The 20,440-nt window shown below is 37.2% G+C and overlaps 1 protein-coding gene across 5 annotated transcripts in view; it reads left to right on the forward strand.

The window, feature by feature from the left end:
- SLC24A2 (solute carrier family 24 member 2) overlaps positions 1-20,440 on the forward strand; it is a 111,002-nt gene that overhangs the window by 35,380 nt on the left and 55,182 nt on the right. The window lies entirely within an intron of this gene.

The following is a 20,440-nucleotide window of genomic DNA, read 5'->3' on the forward strand; positions in this document are numbered from 1 at the left end:
AGATGCCCTATGCATGCACCTGTGAGTATAGTAATTTGTGCAGAACAATAAACAACTCTGACAATGGACATACATTTTAGTAATCAAAAAGTATATATATAAGCTTCTGGAAAATGCTGAAAGAATATTTTACACATTTATTTCACCACTCTGCTGATGATTCTGCTTACATTGATTTGGTCCTTGCTTACAACAGGTTAACATGTTGGTACATGCTTACAGCTGGGCTGACTTACATTACAGTATTGAAAGGAATGTTTGTTTTGCAAATTTCATAACATGAAAAGTAAATCTTTCTGAAAATATTTATAAGATACTTTGAATCTCTTCTTCAAATTTATAAATGCATTGCAACAATAAAAAGCATTCTGAGCATCACACAGAAATAGCAGCTCTTCAAATGTTTGTTTACATCACTGACCAAAAAACATTGCCCAAGATTCATGGGATTTAACTAGAAGCAGATAGAATTAGAAATATCAATTAACAAGGGAATAGTGAAGATGCTGGATGGTTAAACCAAGTATTTAGCTCATTCTCTGAATTTTCCGTGTGTGATGTGACTGACAAAGCACTTCGCAAAAAGTCCATATTATTATCTTAATTTTGCAGATGGGGAAACAAACAGCAATACAGTACATCAGAGTACATGTACATGTAGTGCATGACCCCTTGGTGTCAGTACATAGTGCATATTTCTAGGAATTTATAACTCTGTAGTTTGTTCTAAATGTGCAGCAAGGGTGCAATCCTCTCTAGAATGAAAATCATCACAGAGAAGACAATTTTATCTTTTGGCAGGTTGCTCTTGATCTTTTAATATTTTCTGTGGCTAGTCAAAAGCTGCATATTCACTTAGGACCTGCTTCACAAAGGTTCTTAGCACACATTTTAGTGGGATCAAAGATAAGCTTAATAAGATTTTCAGTTTCAAAATAGGCCCCTCAGTTTTCAGCATCTAGAGCACACATTCTGCAGGGCTGCAGAACCTGCACAAGGGAAAAAGAATTTGCCAGTTATAGGCAGAAGGCAGATTTGGTCTTAAGTTCAACTAACATTGCATGACACCAATATTAATCTTTTACTGTATTCTGCTAGATATATAACAAGAAGCACTTGTGAATACCTCTGTTCTCTTTTCTCCTCCACTTCTGCTAGGACTGCCAAGGTCATCCAAGTCTTATCTGTCTTAATAAACAATAAAGCTCTCAATAAAGCCAAGGTTCTCCTACTTTAGGTGACCATTGTCCTTGCAGGACTAGAAAAAGTAGTTAGAGAATATTTTTAAACCTTCAATTTATTGGCAAACAAAGAAGAGCTTAGATCAGCCCCTGCCTTAGAGGAACAAAACCATATTGCCCCTCATAGTAATGCTCATCATTGGATCAGTACAACTTTCATTTTGTATTTTAAAGACTTAAATAGATCCATATACAAATTCTACACAGGTACCTGCTTAGGTACTTCCAAACTGTAACAGGAAAGCTTTCAGTAACTTGTAGGACCATTTTCTGCCCTCAGAATTGTAGAAATTCTGTTCCTGCTTTTGATTATAAAGGTTGAGATGTGATAGCACGTGCAAGATTCAGCAGCACTAACTGGTGCTGTGTGGGTCTGTACTGGCATTTAAACCAAGAATTCAGACACAGTATAAAGAATGTTATTCCATTTTCTGTCTAGAAATAGGACAACAAGATCTAAATCTAAGTCAAGAAGCTGACACCTTTGTTGTTAGGTTTCACATTTCTTTCTAGCTCTTCCTTGTTGTGCATAACTGAGACAACTTACTGGCCCAGAATGAAGGAAATGCTAAAATGCAAAACCTCCAAAGCACTGGTGTGATGTGCTGTTGCTACCCTCCTTGCAGCCTCTTTAGGGCTTTGGCTGACCACTCCACCAGCTGACAAATCTGTGACTCTGCCTTCACTTGCAAACAGCTCTGACCAAAATGCATAGACTGCCAGGTAAGCACCAACTTTTTAAAGAAAATTAGTAAGATATGGTGTACTGAGCCAAGTTCTGTAACTATCATGTGGCAAATCTGGGGTGGCTTTAGTGAGGTGAATGGAGTTCCTCTGGTGCACAGTTGTCTGACATAAGTAAACTTGTGAATTAATGCTGTTTAAATAAAATGTTGATATATTGAGGGAAAGAGGTCTTTCTTATTGTGGAGCTGCACTAGGCTCCCTTATCTCCTAGCAGACCAGAAATCTAGATATGCAAGTCTGTAAGAAATGGATATTCTCATACAGCATGGGAATAATTTTTCTCTTTAAAAGGTATGTGAATGAGTTTTGAAGCTTTTAAGAGAAAGGTGCTGTAGTATCCAGAGACCTATGCTAGTGCACACAGGAAGTGTCCAGGGATAAATGCATGCTTATTCTAATAGAAAAAATGAAAGCAAGGTCTTGTTCCCTCCCTTCTGCCGGGCAAAGTTATGCCCCAGCTCTGTGCCAGCAAATCACAGGGAGGAAAGAGATGTCACAAATTTGTCTGGTCAAATGCCAGATCCTGATTATCCTTTCCATTTGCATAAGGGACAGCACATCTGATCTAAGCTGACTGTAAAGCACCTCTGGTAAGAGTGATTTGGATAGCCTAAGGATCTTATATTTAAATGCGACTTAAGTCCACTACTAATTTTATTCCATATGAAGGAAAGATATTTGTACAGAATTACTTTGAATTTACCTAACTTTTCAGGCACAGCAAAATCCACATACAGCTGGCAGTGAGATTTCATCATTTATTTCTGTGGTTCCTTCAAAGGACTGTAGAAACAGTTTTCAGTTTTCCTCACTAACCCTGCTATTCCCCTTCAGCAGCAGGTCAGTGTTCGACTGATATCCACAGGGGACTGCACTTGTTCTCATTTCAGTGGTTTATAGTCAACTGCAGCAAAAGAACCTTAGCAAAATTTATGGTATGTTGGTCCAATCTGATGATCTACATAGGCATTCATTGTATTTAGGTGTAGAACAGGACACAGCAAGGAGAAGTCTTCAGGAATTGTGTGACTCCTGCCTTTGGTTGTGTGTAGCTGTATCAGGGATGCTGTGAGAACCAGTGCACAGCAAGGAAAGAAGCCTCATTAATCACAGAGTGGACGTGGGCTTCCACTGAGATTTGGCTTAGTCTTCCTGGGATTTACATAAAAGTCATTTAATAATGAAACACTGCAAGGATCAATTCATGTTGTGTTATCCAGAAAAAGACTCAGAATGAGGAATACTGTAAAACAGATGTAGAGTACTTCACAAGCCACTTGACAGATGTGTGAAATGCAGATGAAACACAGCAGCCATGTGGCAACATACTACAACAATGTGTGTCAATGTAAATAAAAATAAAGAAAACTGGCATGCTCTTCAGTAAATATTTAATATAGACCAAATAGCCCTGGTTTTCCCAGGAGGTTTTTTAGCCTCTCTCTGTCTCAAATTATTGTGTTGTTTTACAGTGAAATGTGGCTCTCCTTTAGAGAGAAATAAAGGGATTTTCTTTTATAGACAGAGACAACTAAAGGCATTAAAATCAGTAGAAGTTTGTTTTTAGCACTTCAGGAGCAGGCTTAGTGTTTTCAGTCCACTCTTTCAAAAATGCTTTGTGAAATAAACACACAATCGTTACAGTTACTTGCATAAAGCTTAAAATAAATGAAATCACTGAAATTTCAATGTTTGAATATTTCCTCCTCCAAGCTCTCTGACTGAACAAATCAAAGGCTTGGTGTTGGGATATGGGTACTTTATTTTAGCTTGCACTGTAAAAATACTTTTTATTAATTTTGTGTCATTGACCAAAACTGGAGTATCTATACCTGAACAATATGAAAACCATCTAATTTTAACAAGTGGTTATAATATATACGCTAGAAATCCAAACTCACCGTGCTCACTTTTTCTGAATACTGCTCAACTGTGCAGATGGTGAGCACTATTTGGTGACAATAAAAAATGATAAATGTGATGAAGGGATTATTTTTGTGTCCACTCAGTACATCCTCCAAACAAACTTTCTGAACCACTAGTCTTAGTCATCTAAGACTTTCTGACACATACCTTCATATGACATGGTGTGTTGTTACAATGTCAGCTGGCATGAAAAAAGTAAAGAGGAAAAGTAAGAAAATCAGCTTTAATTGGGAAGATCAAACCTGGCCTGTTGTTGAAGTCAGACAAAAGATGACTTCACTGCAGGTTCTGTTTATTGCTGCAGTACACGTCTAATATAGTAGTTACATTTTACCATGGAAACAGACTCATCTTTTTATTTCCAGTCATAATCAGTATAGTATTGTTTGGTTGGCTTATCTGTAAAGCCTTTCTAATTGTTATTTTTGGATTATAATTGCTCATGGTCTTGGAAGTGAAATTTTCCCAGAGCTGGAAAAGGAAAGGCAGTTAAAATTAAAGAAAATATAAAGAAATAGTTTGCTAAAATGGGGACTTTGCAATTAAGTGAGAAACAGTACATAATTTTACTGAATGGCTTCATTTTAAACACATTTACTAAAAGGACAAAAGAATGACATTTCTGTGAGTATGGAATAATAAAGTTTTGGAGATGAGAAATACCAAACATATTTCTGCCATGAATGGTGCAGAAATTAATGAGTGGCATTGCAGTGATGAATACATTACCATTTTTCCTGTCATTTGATTATGATTAACTTGATATATGTGTATGAAATCTCATGTCTGAGAATACAATTTCACATTTATAAAACCAGGACTTTAACCATTTTCATCAGAGGTCAGAGGTGTGAAAGCTAGGTTTTCAACATAAATTAAATAGATTGCTGTTGAGGGTAGCAAATGTGCACCTATTTGCTTATGGCAGAAGAGCTAGGATTATTACTTGTGATGTTAGCACATGACACTCTATGAAAAAATTATACTAAATATATTCTAAGCTAGCTATACCTTTGTGATTGGCCCTTCTAGATGTACCAAAAGAAGGCAAAGGCTGAGGACCTTAACACTGCACTGAGTTTACAAAAAACAGCTAGGATGCAAAATGGCAACCTCCAAAGAACATTAGCTAAAAAATTCGTTTTAATTTAGTTTTATTGAACTTGCCTGTTATGATGAGCACAGAAATTTGTCTTTAAGCAGATTTTGAATGAAAGTGGGAAGAATAAAAAGGAAAGCAATGCTTGTGGAGAACATGCAGTAAAGGGTGTGGGGCACAGTCACAAGTAGCAGGTGGAGCAGAGATGGCCATGGGAGTGATGTGTCTGATGCATTTTGCAGCAGGTGAAATAGCGCAAACAAGTAAAAATATGAATAGGCTAAAGGAGCCAGTGTATTTTGTCCTTTGTCTTAATGAATGAAAAATCCTTTTAACAGAGAAGACATTTTCGAATACTTCAAGCATGACACTGACATAACTTTTTAAGAATGGAAGACGTTTCTGGGATTTGTTTTCTTTCCTAACAGAAGCTGAAACACAGAAAATTGTTTTATAAAGAATGACTTCTTCAGCCCTCTTTATATCACTAAGGAGGCTTCATGCTGAGCATTTAGATTGGAGACAGATCAAAATGCAGATGCTTTATTTGGTTACCTTAATAGCTTAATAAGCTTTACGGATTATTAGTCTCACAAGTCTTTTTGAGCTTATAAAATCCTAATGTATTTGCTATTAGAAATTATGAGCTCAGTCCCATAAACTCTTACTTGTATGAGCCCCTCGGTGAGTTGCCTGATGTTTAAGGGTCTGCAAGACTGCCATTCTGTGCTTAAAAAATACTGTAGGAGACAGGAAATGCAAGAAAATCCCAAGGGGAGCCAGTTAGCTTATTAAACTACCTTATTCCACTCCATTCAGTCTCTTCCTAAGGATTTTTGTTCCATTTACATTCATGCTAGCCATAAAGCAAATGGGATTTATGTGGTAGATGTTAATCAAAACTGTGTTTATTTTAAAACTGTGGGTTTGGATGACATTGATGATGAAGAGGAGTTATCACCTAGAGTAGGGGTATCAGGCTACAAAGGCTGTCCAACTGCATTTGAATTCAGAAATCTAGCTCTTCACAAGGAGACACTAATCTGCTCCTCAATACATCTCCCCTAGCTTGCCATGGTTTTCCTAGGGATAAAGTTGCACTGCTGCTGTCCCCTAAACTGCTGGGTCACCATCCATTTGTGTACTCTAGCCATGTTTTTAATTTGCTTCATAATGTTGATTTTTTTTATACTAGACCAATTTTCCTTGACTTTTAAATTGATATTAAGACCCTTTATGTTGTCATCCTTGGTTCAAAATTGATGCTGATGGGAGTTTTGCCACTTCTGGCTGGAGCTGCTACAGCTATAGCCTTAAAATATCTTGGAGCAGAGCTACTTGATCAGGTGTAATGAGGAGTTAGTTATGAAAATGGTGCACAACCTGATGATTCTCCAGTGTCCAGGGCTCTCTAGTTGACAGGCTGCTCTTTAGTTTAATACTGATGACTATTTGTTCCTTGGATATTTTTATAGGCTTTTTTCCCCACATGTTTCTCTCATTCAGTGGTGTGATTCAGGGAGGAGAGAATGACCAGCCGTTGCTGCAAGACCTTCTGGCTCAGGTAGCATAAATATGTACATTTTAGAGTGAACAGAGAGGGGTCATAATTGCATGTCTCCATGGCACTTACTCAAAACGAATTTGGCAGGCAAATTCACTGCCAGCACAGTAGTTCTGTCAATCTCTTGAGAAGAAATGAGATTTGCACTGCGTGGCATTTTCCACCCAGGTATTAAAAGTTCTGTCAGATATTTCTGACCACAGCAAAGGTCATATGTAACTTTTAGTCTAAGATCAGTGACAGACCTTGTAGAAAATCTGACAGTTTTAGAGAAAAATGCAAGGCAAGATCGTGAATATGTTAGTGCTATGAAACTTATAAATGAAAAAGAAAGAAAACGAAAGGCTTAAGATTGATTCAGAAAGTGTTGCAGGGAAAAAATAACCCTCTCAGAATAAGTGGTCCTTCTTCTGAGAGTATCAGACTTGAAGACCAGTAAGAATCCTGAATCAAGCCTTTTCTGCAGGAGATTCTGAAACCTTTTTCATTAAGCATGTGGAATGGGATTGTTTGTGTTTAAGACCCTAAAACTGTAATTCTCTTTGAAGAACTTTAAAAAGGCATAGGAAAAGTTAACTTTTTTGTTCACATGCAAGAGTAAATCACCTACTACTGAAAGCTGAAGTTTCCCTTAGAAGAACCCAAGAAACAAAGAAGCAGCATCTATGAACAAACCAGTACCTTCTACCCATGACTTTTTTAAGGACTCTTGATCTTGAAGCAGTCATTGCTGAAAAGTTTTGCTGACACCTTGGGAGAGATAAATACAAAAATAGGGGCTATGATGTATAAGAAGAAGGTTTGCTTCTCAGTGTGTATCTGCAAGACTTGTTCTTGCATATTGCCGCACCACCACTCAGCCCTTTAAAGCAGAAATGAAACTTGCTTGCTTTAACTTGTTTAATCCTGGTAAGTGGCTTATGCCAATCTACGTTTACAAGGCTGTCCTCACAAGGATAAAGCAGCAAAAATAGCATTTTATAAATGAAACTGAGATTTATCTTCATGGTTTCTGAAATCAGAAGAATTTGTAGGTATCAGACACTAGGCATGACTTTGAGTAAGTGATAAATAAGGCAAATTTAGAGGAGATAAATGACCTAGAAGATAAAATACTTCTTTTTCACCAGGAAAAGCAGTTCATAAAATTTAGATCACAGAGCAAGATTTCTCTTCAACTAATGAAAAGAAGGTAGCAAATGAATGAAGAAAATCTAATGTATTTTTTTCCAAAAAAGTCAGGCATGCAGACATCACAATAAACTGTGAGGTCCCAGATGACAAAAACAAACTGCAGAAATCATTCTAATTCCCCTTTCTGTATAGGGCTACGCATTCTGAGAGACAAAATGCCTGAAGTAATTAAACAAATTAGTGCTCCAATTACCTGTTGGAAGAATTACATGAAAATTGGTAATAAAAGATTTGCTGCAAAGGCTTTAAATCACCCTGTTTCAATTTAATAGCAAGAAAGGTATGATTATAGAAAATTAATAGTGTGTGGTAATGCCTGTGAAAAAAACTTCTCTTTCTAGATATATTTTATGTAAGTAGAATCCACGTTTTACAATTTGGAGTGTAACATGACTTCTTTTTTGCAGAACTTGTGATGCAAGTGATTGGGTTTTGTTTGAAGCATTTCTACTTCTAGTTCTACTGGTGTTCTGATATACTTAATTATTTTTAGCTATAAGATATGCAGTGTCTTATTTACTACGTTTTTACAGCACCTTCATGAGAGATATACAAAAGCCCATTTGTTGGGTATTCTTTCATGATCCTGGAAGGCATAATTAACTTATGCCATAAATGTATTGTGATCACTATGCTTTTCATAGGAAAAATGCAATCTTAGATGTCAGGATTGGTTTTCCTTGGGAAGTTGTGGTGGGGAAGATTTAGCCACCAGGTCTACATTTCTCTGAAAGATTACCATTCTGTGTTTCTGAGAGCCTGCCCAGGGTCTTTGACTGCCTCTTGGGCAGAAAACAAACACTACACATGCAGAAAATACAGACAGTCATTTGATGTTTTATTTAATAAGAAGATAGATGAGAGAAAAGCACCACTGATTCTATAGGAAGCAGATTTTCTTCCGGCTCACAAAAATTTGTACTTTCTGTGTTTTGGCAGCATTTTTTCTGTTTAAGTTTTCCATCTCTTGCCTTGTTTTCATCCAAGATATGCTGTAATTTTCTGTGGCCTAAACCAAAAGATGAGTCTTTTCTGTATTAATGCAATTGCAAATAAAGCTTATATAGTTGTGTTAGCTGACTTATTACCATCAGTGGAATTAATGTATGTAGCTTCTCTACAGGACTGATAAGATTCTGGAGAGCAATTTTTCTGAAGGGTGTACAAAAACTTTGGTTCTATAGTAGCTTTAAGGTCCAAAGTCTTTGGTGAAAGGACCAGTCTATCCCCATGCAAATCTGTACTTTGCTATTCTCTAGCTATGCCCAAAAGATTGCTAGGGACTGGAAATGCTTTGGTAGATTCTGTTAGTACCACAAAATCTGCAATCACCCAGGGTGATTCTCCAGTCCCTTTTTCTCACAGATGGCACTACTAATCCAGCAGACAGGAGCAGCTCTTGTTTGTACCCAACCTGACCAAGGTTTCAGATAGAAATGAGACATGAAAGGACTGGAATCCTGTTATAGTTCCTGCTTTGCCATCCTTTAATGAGCTCAGAGAGTAGTTTATAATGTTGTCCTTACTTGCCTGTGGCTCTGGCTGCAGTGGAGGCCAGGAGTGAAAGCAGTGAGTGGCGTGGCACGTGGCTGAGGCACAGCGTGACTGCTTGGTGGTGTGGAAAGCTGCCCTGGATGCTGCTGCTGGGAGTCGCCAGGCAGTTCTTTGTCTGGGAGGAATAGTGGCACAACTCATCATAATTTGCTATAGCATTAGGAGAGCAATTTTAAACATGTACTGGTTTTTTAAACAGCTGTTGCTGTGAGAGCTGACTAGCATAAGTAGGATATGCAGTGACTTAAATGTTTTTTGCAAAAGTATGCAGGCAATTGGTCTTGTTGGAACAGCTGAACTCTCCAGATCATCAATGCAGTTTGATCTGGCTTGTCAGGGTAAGTAACTGGATCTTGAGCCCCCAGTTTTCTCAGCTCTCAGTGTTGTGTGTCAGACACGTGTGACTTTAACCTACACCAAAGTCCCAAAATTTTTGAATCCGGCAGTTTGCTGGGAGAGGCTCCAGGCTGAGCTGACAAAATCCTGACAATCTGCAGGGTGGAGGTAGAGCCTGACTATGAGTTGAAAAGCCCTTGTCAGGAAAGGCCTGGGATAAGGTGTGAAATAGGGGCACCTCCTACAGATAAACTTGGATATAACCATACCTCAATATGCAGGCATTAACATCCAGAAAGAGACTTTTTATTTAATAGCTGAAATAGTACTTTAGTGATTCTTATAGCAGCAGATACAGCAGAATCTGTTAGCCAGTAGACCCATGAAGGTGGAAAATATTTGTATTGCAAAATGCATCTTTTATTTTCACTACATTTTTGCTTTATATGTAACAAATTATGTGATGTACACCTTCTTTCAGTGTGCAATAGAATAAATATCACCTCTTTTCCTGCATGCACAACCAGATCCTGCTCTCAAATAATTTAGCTTTATGCTAATCCCATTAAATTAATTCAAAGTGGTGTGAAATCAGACTTTGAGCCAGTTTGGTTTTTTTTGTTGTGTTGATCTGTTGGACATATGCTAGTGTCCCCTTGTACTTGTTATTTTTTTATTAAGATTATGATTTCACCTGACCTTCTTAATATTTGTCATGTAATTGCTAAATCTCTGTGAACCAGAGTGCAAAGGTTTTGATAATTCAGATTTAACTAGAATGTTGAAAAACATAATTGGTTTAAGAGGAGATTTGTGTGATTGTTTATAGGAATGTTGAGTTTGCAAATGGAACACTGCTAACAGGAATTTAACAGTGACAATTCTAATGATTTTGTCCCTTTCAATAAGCACAGTTTTGAAACAAAAGAGAAAAGCCGATTTTAATATAACAAACACACTTCAGATATTGCCATTGATGTCACAGCACAACTGCAGTAGCACTATTGATTAAGCATATTAAAAATGTACATACATAGAGGTATCTACTGTAAAACTGCCAGTAAAGCAAACAGGAGGCAGACAGATTTAGGGAATTCTGTGTTTCTTCTCATTTTGTCCACACACTGTTTTGCAAACAGAAAGCTGACACTACAAGATTCAAACACGTTAATCTTTTGACTCCCTTGGTCAGCGTTGCAAGCACAAAAGTTGGTTATGTAAAAGACCATGTATAGAATGCCATATAATAAAAAGTAACTTAAATACATAAAATTCTGATTGGATACTCACATATTCCCACTTGAAAGAACCATGTTTACTGACAGTTTAGCTTAAAACAGACTGCACTTATCCAAATCTCAGGTGAATATTGTGAAAAGAATCCTGTGTGCATTGTTTACTGGAGTTTTTACATGCTTACAGAATGATTGCAAAATCATGTTGAAATAGAAACATGTAGAGTCATAGCAATGGGGATTTTCTAGTTTATGGATTACTTCCAGAAAGATTAAGACTGCAAAGCATCAAGTGATTTCTGGTTTACCTTAAGTTAAAGAGTTATTTTTATTACTAATTTAGTTCTATTAAAATTTTATCCTTGAAACTAGGTTGTTCCTCCTGGAGCAATCATATTTTTATAGATCCAGCAGTATATTCACTACCTGGAAACAGGGATTTATTTTGGGATGTTGTTAAAGCCAAAAACATGCTAACCTAGAATGTAACCACAGGAACCGGAGTTTGGCTATTAAATAATCAGGAAATATATATACTACGGCTCAGAAAGTATTCTTGCTTTTTTTAATGGAACTCATACCCAGCGTATTTCATTATGAGGGCCCAGCTTTGCTGTGCAAGTTCAACTCTTGGTTTCAAATCCCCTCAGTCTTGGGTGACTTCACTTTAAGCAAGGGTGTAGTTTTTGTTAAAAACTGTCCCTGCTCCTTCCATTTGGTGTACCTTCTATATTGAAGGAAGACTATTGGAGCTGGGCAATATTGAAAGCAGTGGGATATAACAGCCCTCTTGTTGACAAGTGCAGATAGTTATGACCACACTTCTTATTGAATGCATACAGCTGAAGGAGTAGGAGCATCCCTCTCAGATACAGTGGTATGCCAGTCCCTGAAACAGAAGTGTTCTTGGTGGACTGGATTTCCATGGGCATTGTGTGATGTGCCTGACAATGAGATAGGAGGGGAAAAAAAGCAGCAGGAAAGTCCAAAATACAATGAAAGAAGCATGGATTCTGGGGGAAAAAGTCATGAGAGGATAAGACCTCATTGCAGTCTACAACTTCCTCTCAAAGGGAGGCAGAAGACCAGGCACTGATCTCTTCCCTGTGGTGACCACTGACAGGACACAAGGGAATGGCCTGAAGCTATGTCAGGGCAGGTTTAGTTTGGATATCAGGAAAAAGTTCTTCCCCCAGAGGGTGGTTAGGCACTGGAACAGGCTCCCCAGGGCAGTGGTCACAGCACCAGCCTGACACAGCTCAAGAAGCATTCAGACAATGCTGTCAGGCACATGGTGTGACTCTTGGGATTCTCCTGTGCAGGGCCAGGAGCTGGACTGGATGATCCTTGTGGGTGCCTTTCCACTCAGCTTACTCTGTGATTCTGTGATTTTATGACAGAGGCACACTGTGCATTTGTGGAGTAACTGTTGGCTATAAGGATGCTTACAGCTGGGGGCAATGGCATAGTCTTGTGCTCTCTAGGCACTTCTGCAGTGCCTAGAGATACCTGACTTTAATTTTTATTGTAGTGGAATGGAATTACAAAAAAGATGGATGGAGTTACTGTGAGTTTCTGTTCTCTTGCTAATTGAAAGACCTTACAGATTGTGATTTTGACTTGTGTCCAAAATAACATTTCCCACCAAAAATTTCAGAGAAACTTCATGTTTTGCAGTGAAATTCACCTGGCAGCTTACAGGTGAAGAAGTGCTTTTGTCATAGGCTGTAAATGGGAAAAAAAGGTGAAATACAGATAAGAGCCTGAGGTAGGACCGGTAGTTGCTTAGGCTGCCACCCTCACTGCTTCACCATGAACTCTCCTGTAGCTATGGTCTCCTATTACATCCATGTAAGTCTTTCCTAACTCCAACACATCTGCTCTCCCTAATGCCTTATTCTCTTTAATCACAAGGGAAATTATCCTTGGAGCTGTATGTTTACCTTAAATATTAATTAAGAAGCTGTTCTGGGAGGACCAGACTTTGCAGGGAAGAGCAAAAGAGCCACTGCTTCTGCATTGGCAATGGCTTCCCTGGAGGCACCTAGTTCATAGCTGTAGGGACAAATCAGTAGTATGAAAGGCAATGTGAAATAGCAGGCTGATGAAGGAAGGTGAGTGCAGATTTTCTGTCTATCCTTGGCTATGCCATGTAGGACAAACTCTCTCAAATTGTCTAGACAGTGAGAGCCAAAATGGGGGAGGACTGATTTAAGGTCTTAATGTTGTAACCCTGCATTTAGGAAGAACAGTGTCATTCAGGTCTTTGCCTCAGTTTCACTTCTTGGCTCCAAAAGAGTTAAAAATAACCTGGCATGGGCATACTGCAGATTGTCCAGGACACGTCTGGTAGTCTCTAGAATCCCAGCACACAGGGATGCTCTTTGATTTCAGAGCCACAAATCCTAGATCTTTCACCTTCATGCCAAGCAGAACATTGTAGAAAAATACTTAAAAGGCAGAAGTAATCAGACTTAGACAGAAGCTAATGTAGTCCTCCTTTTTTTTTCTCCTAATTTGAAGAAAACTCTTAATTTTATTTTATGGCTGTAGATGAAATTTGGAAATCTGACTTGCTTTTCTGTCCACAACTCCATCAGGCAAACTCACAGTACAGTTCTGGTTTCTTCTCTGCAGGTTCTTCTGTAAAATTTCTTTTCTATTTCTTCATAAAATATTTTCTCTCTACCATTTCTCTACATCTACTCCAGGTATAAGACAAACCGTTAGATGGCATTTCCATGTTTCATTTGATAAGAAGGACCTAAGAGACAGTGATGAAAAAGCTGAAAATGGTTATCTGAAGAACGAATATAGAGGCAGGTGGTATTCAATGTCAGTTAGAAGGACACTGAAAATGTCCCTTTCAGGACACAGAATCTGAAATACAGTTGAGTCAAATAGGTAAAATTGAGATATTTTCTTTTCGTAGTGCCTTGTTTTGTCTTAGACGTGATTTCTCATTTTAAGATTGAGAACTTGTGACATAATCCAGTTAGAGGGTGAATACAAAAAACACAAACCATTATATTTTCATTTGTTTTCCTCTTACAATGTTGAAGAGTCAGTCTAACATCCTATTGGATGTAAAAAGCACAAATGTTCTGTTTGCTTTGATTACATGAATTCTCACTGTATATCCTACTTATGCTAGTCAGCTCTCACAGCAATAGCTGTTTAAAAAACCAGTACATGTTTAAAATTGCTCTCCTAATGCTATAGCAAATTATGATGAGTTGTGCCACTGTTCCTCCCAGACAAAGAAAAACTCTATAGGCTCAGACTTCTTAGAGATACAAATAGTCCAAAAATAACTTTAAAAATCTTAGATGTTTGGTAGCTAACAAAACATTTTGAGAGGTACATTTTGATCCTTTACCTGTAGCTATTGGAGATGCTGCTCTCAAAGAAGTTTTGCTTTGTATCTTATTGAAATGAACCTCTATGTTGTGTTCAGTAGGAGATGCAAACCCCAGAAGATCACAGTTAATTGCTGAGGACAGGGCAGTCATACCCAGTAACCTGCCCCTAAAGCAATCAGCCCTCTTCATGAGAGCAAACTTCTTTACAAACAGTGTCTCTATTCTTAGTTTACAAATAGGAATGTGGAGAAATAGAAGCTGACTGCTAGATTTTGCCTATTACACTGGTGTAAAACTGACACCCACAGTACTACAGCCCATAGCTGCCAGTGTGCTTCCAGGGATGAGGATTTTATGTTTTGAAACACTATTCTTTTAACATTTGTACCTCAATACCAGCTGTATTGGCAATGCTTTCCTTTATCCTCACTCGCTCTTTTTTTCAGTGTGTGAGTTAGACCACTTTAAATGTTATTACTGTATCATGGAACATGTAGTCCCATGGGGTAGTCCCATAGAATAGCTTTCCCTTTGGCCAGTGTTCTGCATTCTATTCTCTGCCCCTTTCCGACACGGTGGGAAACACCCACTGTTAACAATACTCAGCTAGCTTTCTCAGTATCATTCATTATTTTATATCCCACTCAAACATTTGCTTATATTCTTCTTGCAATCACTATCCTGAGGGCTAGATCAGGCATTTCTGCCAGCTGACAATGAAGTCAGCAGAGATCCTGGTAACCAAAAAGTGGCCTGGAGGGGAAAGGCAGCCATGAAACAAGATGAGAGAAGTGAGCAGATCTTGGTGGAACAGGGACATGATGAGGGCAACTGAGGATGTGCTGATTCAGCATTTCTTCCCTTTGGGCTGTGGAGGCTGGTTTCTTTGCAGCTGGAGCTGTCCTTCAGGATACCCAGGGCTTTGGAGGTTGAAAGGCAGTTAAACTGCAGCCTTTTTGCCCTTGTGATGAATCCTCTGCAGTGTACAACCAACTGACTGCAGTGAATTTTATTCAGGAGTTGGAAATCAGCATAGCAACAGCCACAGTTGAGATTTGTCAGACACTTTCCCCTCTGGGAATTATTGTGACCACTTCTAAGGCAAACTCTAATACCTCCTAATCTGTAGCAGATGCTTTGTGTATTTAGGCAAGCAGAAGTGCCAGGAAATGCTTTTTTTGCTGGCTTCTTACTAAGTCACTCATGTTTGATTGAGTTGTAAGAAATGAAGAGCAAGCACCTTCCGACTGTAGTTTCTGTGGTGCAGTTGCAGTTCAGCTAAAACTTTCCCAGTCCCCTTTTTACAATTTGCCCCTTGTTTCATGAGTGATTTTACTTCTGAAATTTCTTAAGTTTCAAGAATTTATACTTAAAACACTCACTAATGCTTTCTCATGTAATGTTGTTGATGAAGTAGCAGCATATATGTGGACTTTAAATCCACATATTTTAAAGTTAGCCGCATAAATCCATACTGAAGTACTTACACTGTTACTTGTGAACACATGTTTTGTGTGCATGTGTATCCAATGACTACTAAGTACCTAGCTTTAGATTTCTTTTTTTAGTTTATTTTTTGAGGATTCTTTTGCCCTCCTCAAAGTTACATAGACATACAGAGCTATGGTGCTGAATTACATAACTCAAAAAATAGCAAAAGGTGACTTCTTTGGTAAGTCTTGAAATGAGGATAAGAGGGGCAACTTTAAACTGCATAATTACTTTTGACACTAAGGTGATTAAAAACTCATGAAGTCTTTAAGCTTGAGCTATTACATTGCTACCATAAGCCAAAGATACCTGACTTTAAGCAAGTTCAGAGAAGGTAAGAGACATGGGGCAGACTCTTCCTTCCACATGTTGAATACCTAAATACCATATGATACCATACAGACTGAGACTGGAAGAGCCTTATTTCATACAGTGGGATGCACAGATATCTGGAATTAAATCAGTTGACCTAACTTTAGCATGTGATTTAGCAACTGATGGCTTACACCATCTATTTGTCACTGCACAAATCAAATAAGCTGCATCTCTTCTGAACATTTGTGAGGATTCACTATGTGTATGCACATTGGGTAATTGCATGAACAGACTGGCATAAAAGAGACAACTGATCTGAATTAACAAGCCATTTTCCTTTGTCCAGAGCTACAACTTTCACACTAGGTGCCTGTATACAAGAAGCTGTAAATTGAGCCAGATATTCCATTTTGGTGGTCCAGCTTACTGTCTTTGGAAGTAGTTCAGCCTCTAATTTAATAAAATCTTCATTTTGATGAGTAAAGGAACTTTGCAACCTCAATTTCTTTTTGGATGTGGTTGCTGTGAATCATATTTTCTTTCTTCAACAATACAGAAATCTGCTTCTTTAGGTAAAACTCCCAGTTTTATTTTACTTTTAGGAAAGAGAAGGGTGAAAAGAAGAAAGAAGGCAAAGGGAAAGAGAACTTTAGTATATTTTTATACAGTGTGCTTACTGAAGCTTTTTCTTCCTCTGTTTCAAATAAGATCCAAGGTGCTGTATGCAATGTTAGTTCATAGTCTGGATTCAGATACTGGTGTCTAAGCAGTAATACATAAGTTAAAATCCTTACTTTCAGTTTACTAAAGTTTAAATACAGAAATATTGCCTTACAGTTACTTACAGCCTTTCTAAAAAGATGTGTCACCTTAAGTTATAAAGTTGTGCTGGCCCCACTGTAGCACCTGACGGAGATTCTGTAGGGTTCTGTAGATAGTACTGGTGATGGTCAATTTTTATTTCCATGGATACCTAGAATTTTAGTTGAAGTGTATTGAGACCACTAGGATTTGATCTTTCCAGCCAACCATCAAGTAGGGAAAGGTTATAACTTTGGATTGTTTTTCAGTATTCACAGAAAGGAGCTCTAAGGGATTCTAATTTGATAAAACCCAAAGGTGTGTGTATTAAAAGAACTAAATAAAATAATACTTTCATTTATTGGTTCCTACACCAAGCTCATTAGGCTTATTTCTGAAATCTGCCCAGCTAAATTTGTTGCTTGGCCTTTGGTTATGTTTTAACCTGACTTACCATATAATTTCAAATAAATGCAGAACAGTTCTATTCCAAGTACATTACTTGCACTCCTTAGCATACAGGTTTTTAGAAATTAACGAAACTGTCATTGGTTAACTAGATTGACATCAGTGGCTGCCTTTGAAATCTATCTTATTTTTCTGCAGTTCAGTCTAACAAAAAACCCTACAGACCTTAAGAGCAAATGTCTTGCAAATATTAGAGAATCCTAGAAAAATGCTCCATGAAAACATATTCTGTAATTTACTTGAGGACTTACAAGTGGTGACCCACTGCCAGGTGTAAAGTTGCAGTGTCCAGATGCCACTTTTTAAAACAGGCTTAAGAGAGAGCAGAAGTCCTTCCCTAGAATACATCTTGAGACAATTTTGCAAATTCCTGTCTGGGAATAATTGGAGACATCATATTGCATTCAGCACCACACTGCCAACCCCAAACATCACAAAATGCCATTATTCCCATAAAAGTTGATTTGTTGTTATATTTGGAAAAATATTTATGAAGCCGAAAAGAGATGAGAACCCACACTACAGAAAGGGTGTTGAAATCCCATTTTATTTTTACCTGCTGTTGTTTGACAACCTGCTTTTCTCATGTTAGGAAAACAGAATGGGCAACCTAGTTCAATGATTGCTTTTTGCTATTGAATCTTAACATGGAAGCTTCAATTTGAGAACAGCTGCTAGAGCTGCAGGCAGTCAACCTCTGATTCTCGTTTTGGAATACATTTTCTAATGGATGATTCAAGTCACTACCCATCTTTTGTTACCAGGGATATTCTGTATCAAATACCTAGAGCTTTTTGTAGATTCTGCTCCTCCTTTGACTATCATGATGCCCTTTATTTCAAAGGAAAGCACTGAGAGACTCACAAGATACTTAGTGAGGTATCACCTCTCGGATGAATTACTCCAAAGCCTGTTTTTCAACAACATGTGCTCCCAAAAAACGCGAGTAAGTTGTCAGGCTCAATCACAGATGGACTTAGGTCACTGAGAAAAAGAGATGTGTTAAAAGGATACCAGAGACCATTTCTCCATAGTAAGTAGATATTTTTTATGTATTCCTCCTGAAATAAAATGTTCTAAGACTTGCAGCTCATATGAAGCAAACTGGAATACATGATCATCCATCACAGCAGGAGGATTGACAAATTCTTATGTGTTGTCATGGTGTACTGGAGAACCAACAAATACTCTATTGAATTATCTAAAAAGAATTAATGATCTATCCAATGATTAATCATTTTATAATCCTGATAACAGCATGATAATGGATTGTGCCCCAAATACTTTTGAATAAGAAAGCATGCTACAATGCATTGTTCTCACTTTTTGGAATTATGATAAATTCATGGTTTTAAGGAAATTATAACATGTAGTTGCAAAAGATAACTTTTACCTGTAAAAAACTTTAGAAACATATGCACTGAGTAAGACATGGAACTTTCATCTCTTTCTGATCCTGAGGGAGCTAACATGCAACAGTTGCCATGATTTAAGAACAAACCTATCTTCACAGAAGATGTATATTTTCTTTAAAAAATCATTGTTGAATGTGTCCAAAAATGCAGTATTTGCTCCCACTGCAAAGAAACACCACCATCTGGACCAGTTTTTAAGTGTTGTCCCAAATTAAAAGACTGCATAAGATGCCTGAATACTAAATGTTTCTGCAAGGGAAAAATTATATTTTAAAATACTTTCCCATGCAGTGTCTGATACCGAAATTAAATAGCACAGACCATGAAAATGCAGAACTCGGTGTGAACAATAGGAAAATATTGTAATTTTCCATCCTGGTGTGGACAAAATGCCATCAAATACTGATGACATTTTGTCATCAGACAAAACACAACTGATTTTTTCACTGACATAGTTTAAAACACAATTTTAAGGTGTTTTTATTGTTACTCCAGGACATAATCCAGGAATTATAAGGATTTAGTATCACCAAAATGTAAAACAGTTGTTTACATTCCTGTTTTTGAAGTTTTCCTGAACATTTCTGCTAGAATACAACTTGACTGGCACATTAAACTCAGAAACAATTGCATGGCTAATCATATGTGGAAAAAATGATTTAAAAAATCCATTTCATGGTTTGTACCCCAGTTTGTATTGGCAAATAATTAAATTATTTCACACTTTCATTTCCTTAATGTATAAGAAAAATATGTTTCATTATTCTTTCTCTTTATTATCTAATTATCTTATACTAATTAAATTATATGGTACAAATTACAAAGTAGTTGTTTTTGTACATTCATTCAGCTTGATCCTATTCCCTTTCAAATAAATGAGAAGTGTTTCCTTCATTGTGAAATTTTTTTCATAAAGAAAAGTAATAGTCTTCAGACCTTTGTCAGGTAGAAAGTACAATTTACTCAGTTTCATCAAGTATACTTTCTCATATCTTTCAATATTGAAAATAAAAAATAGATTTCCTATCTCCAAAAAATCAAAGTTCAAAATTGTATTTTTTTTTTTTACTTTTATTAAAGTTTCATTTCTGCACATTCATCCAAGTATCACAGACTTTATTTCTAAAACTATAGTCGCTGATCCTTAGGCCTCAACTATCCTAAATTGCTTTTTTTTTTTTTTTAGAGACAATAAAAGCTCTTCCCAGGTTGTTCTTTTTGCTTTCTCGCAAATTTTGCTATGTGATGTTTTTTTTCCCTTGAAGGTCCTTCAAAATACTCACATATAAATTGTGGATTTGCTCATTTGTTTGGGTTTGTAGTACCTGAAAGACGCATGAGTATTTATAATATATAACCATATATACGCACACATTAGGCCAACATTTTCTAAGATGCATCTACTTTTTTAATGACATTTTAGAACACAGATTTTGTATTTTCTTTTTGTTTCCTTTTCTTTTTATTCCTTTAAAAGTTCTTTTTGTAACAGTTTTCTTCAATAGACCATAAAACCTTTTCCCTAATATTTTCTCACATAAGGACAGATTTATTTTAAAGTAGACAGGTAGTTCTTTTATCAAAACAGAAGCTTTTACAGTCTGATTATCTTTTCTTTGAGTTAGTATTCTCAGTGTGGCAGTACATTTTTGACAAAGGGTTTAGTTCTGGTTATTCTTTTATTTATTATGG

This window comes from Lichenostomus cassidix, chromosome Z, assembly GCF_008360975.1.
Source record: "Lichenostomus cassidix isolate B80296 chromosome Z, HeHo_3.0, whole genome shotgun sequence".
Classification (NCBI taxonomy): domain Eukaryota; kingdom Metazoa; phylum Chordata; class Aves; order Passeriformes; family Meliphagidae; genus Lichenostomus; species Lichenostomus cassidix.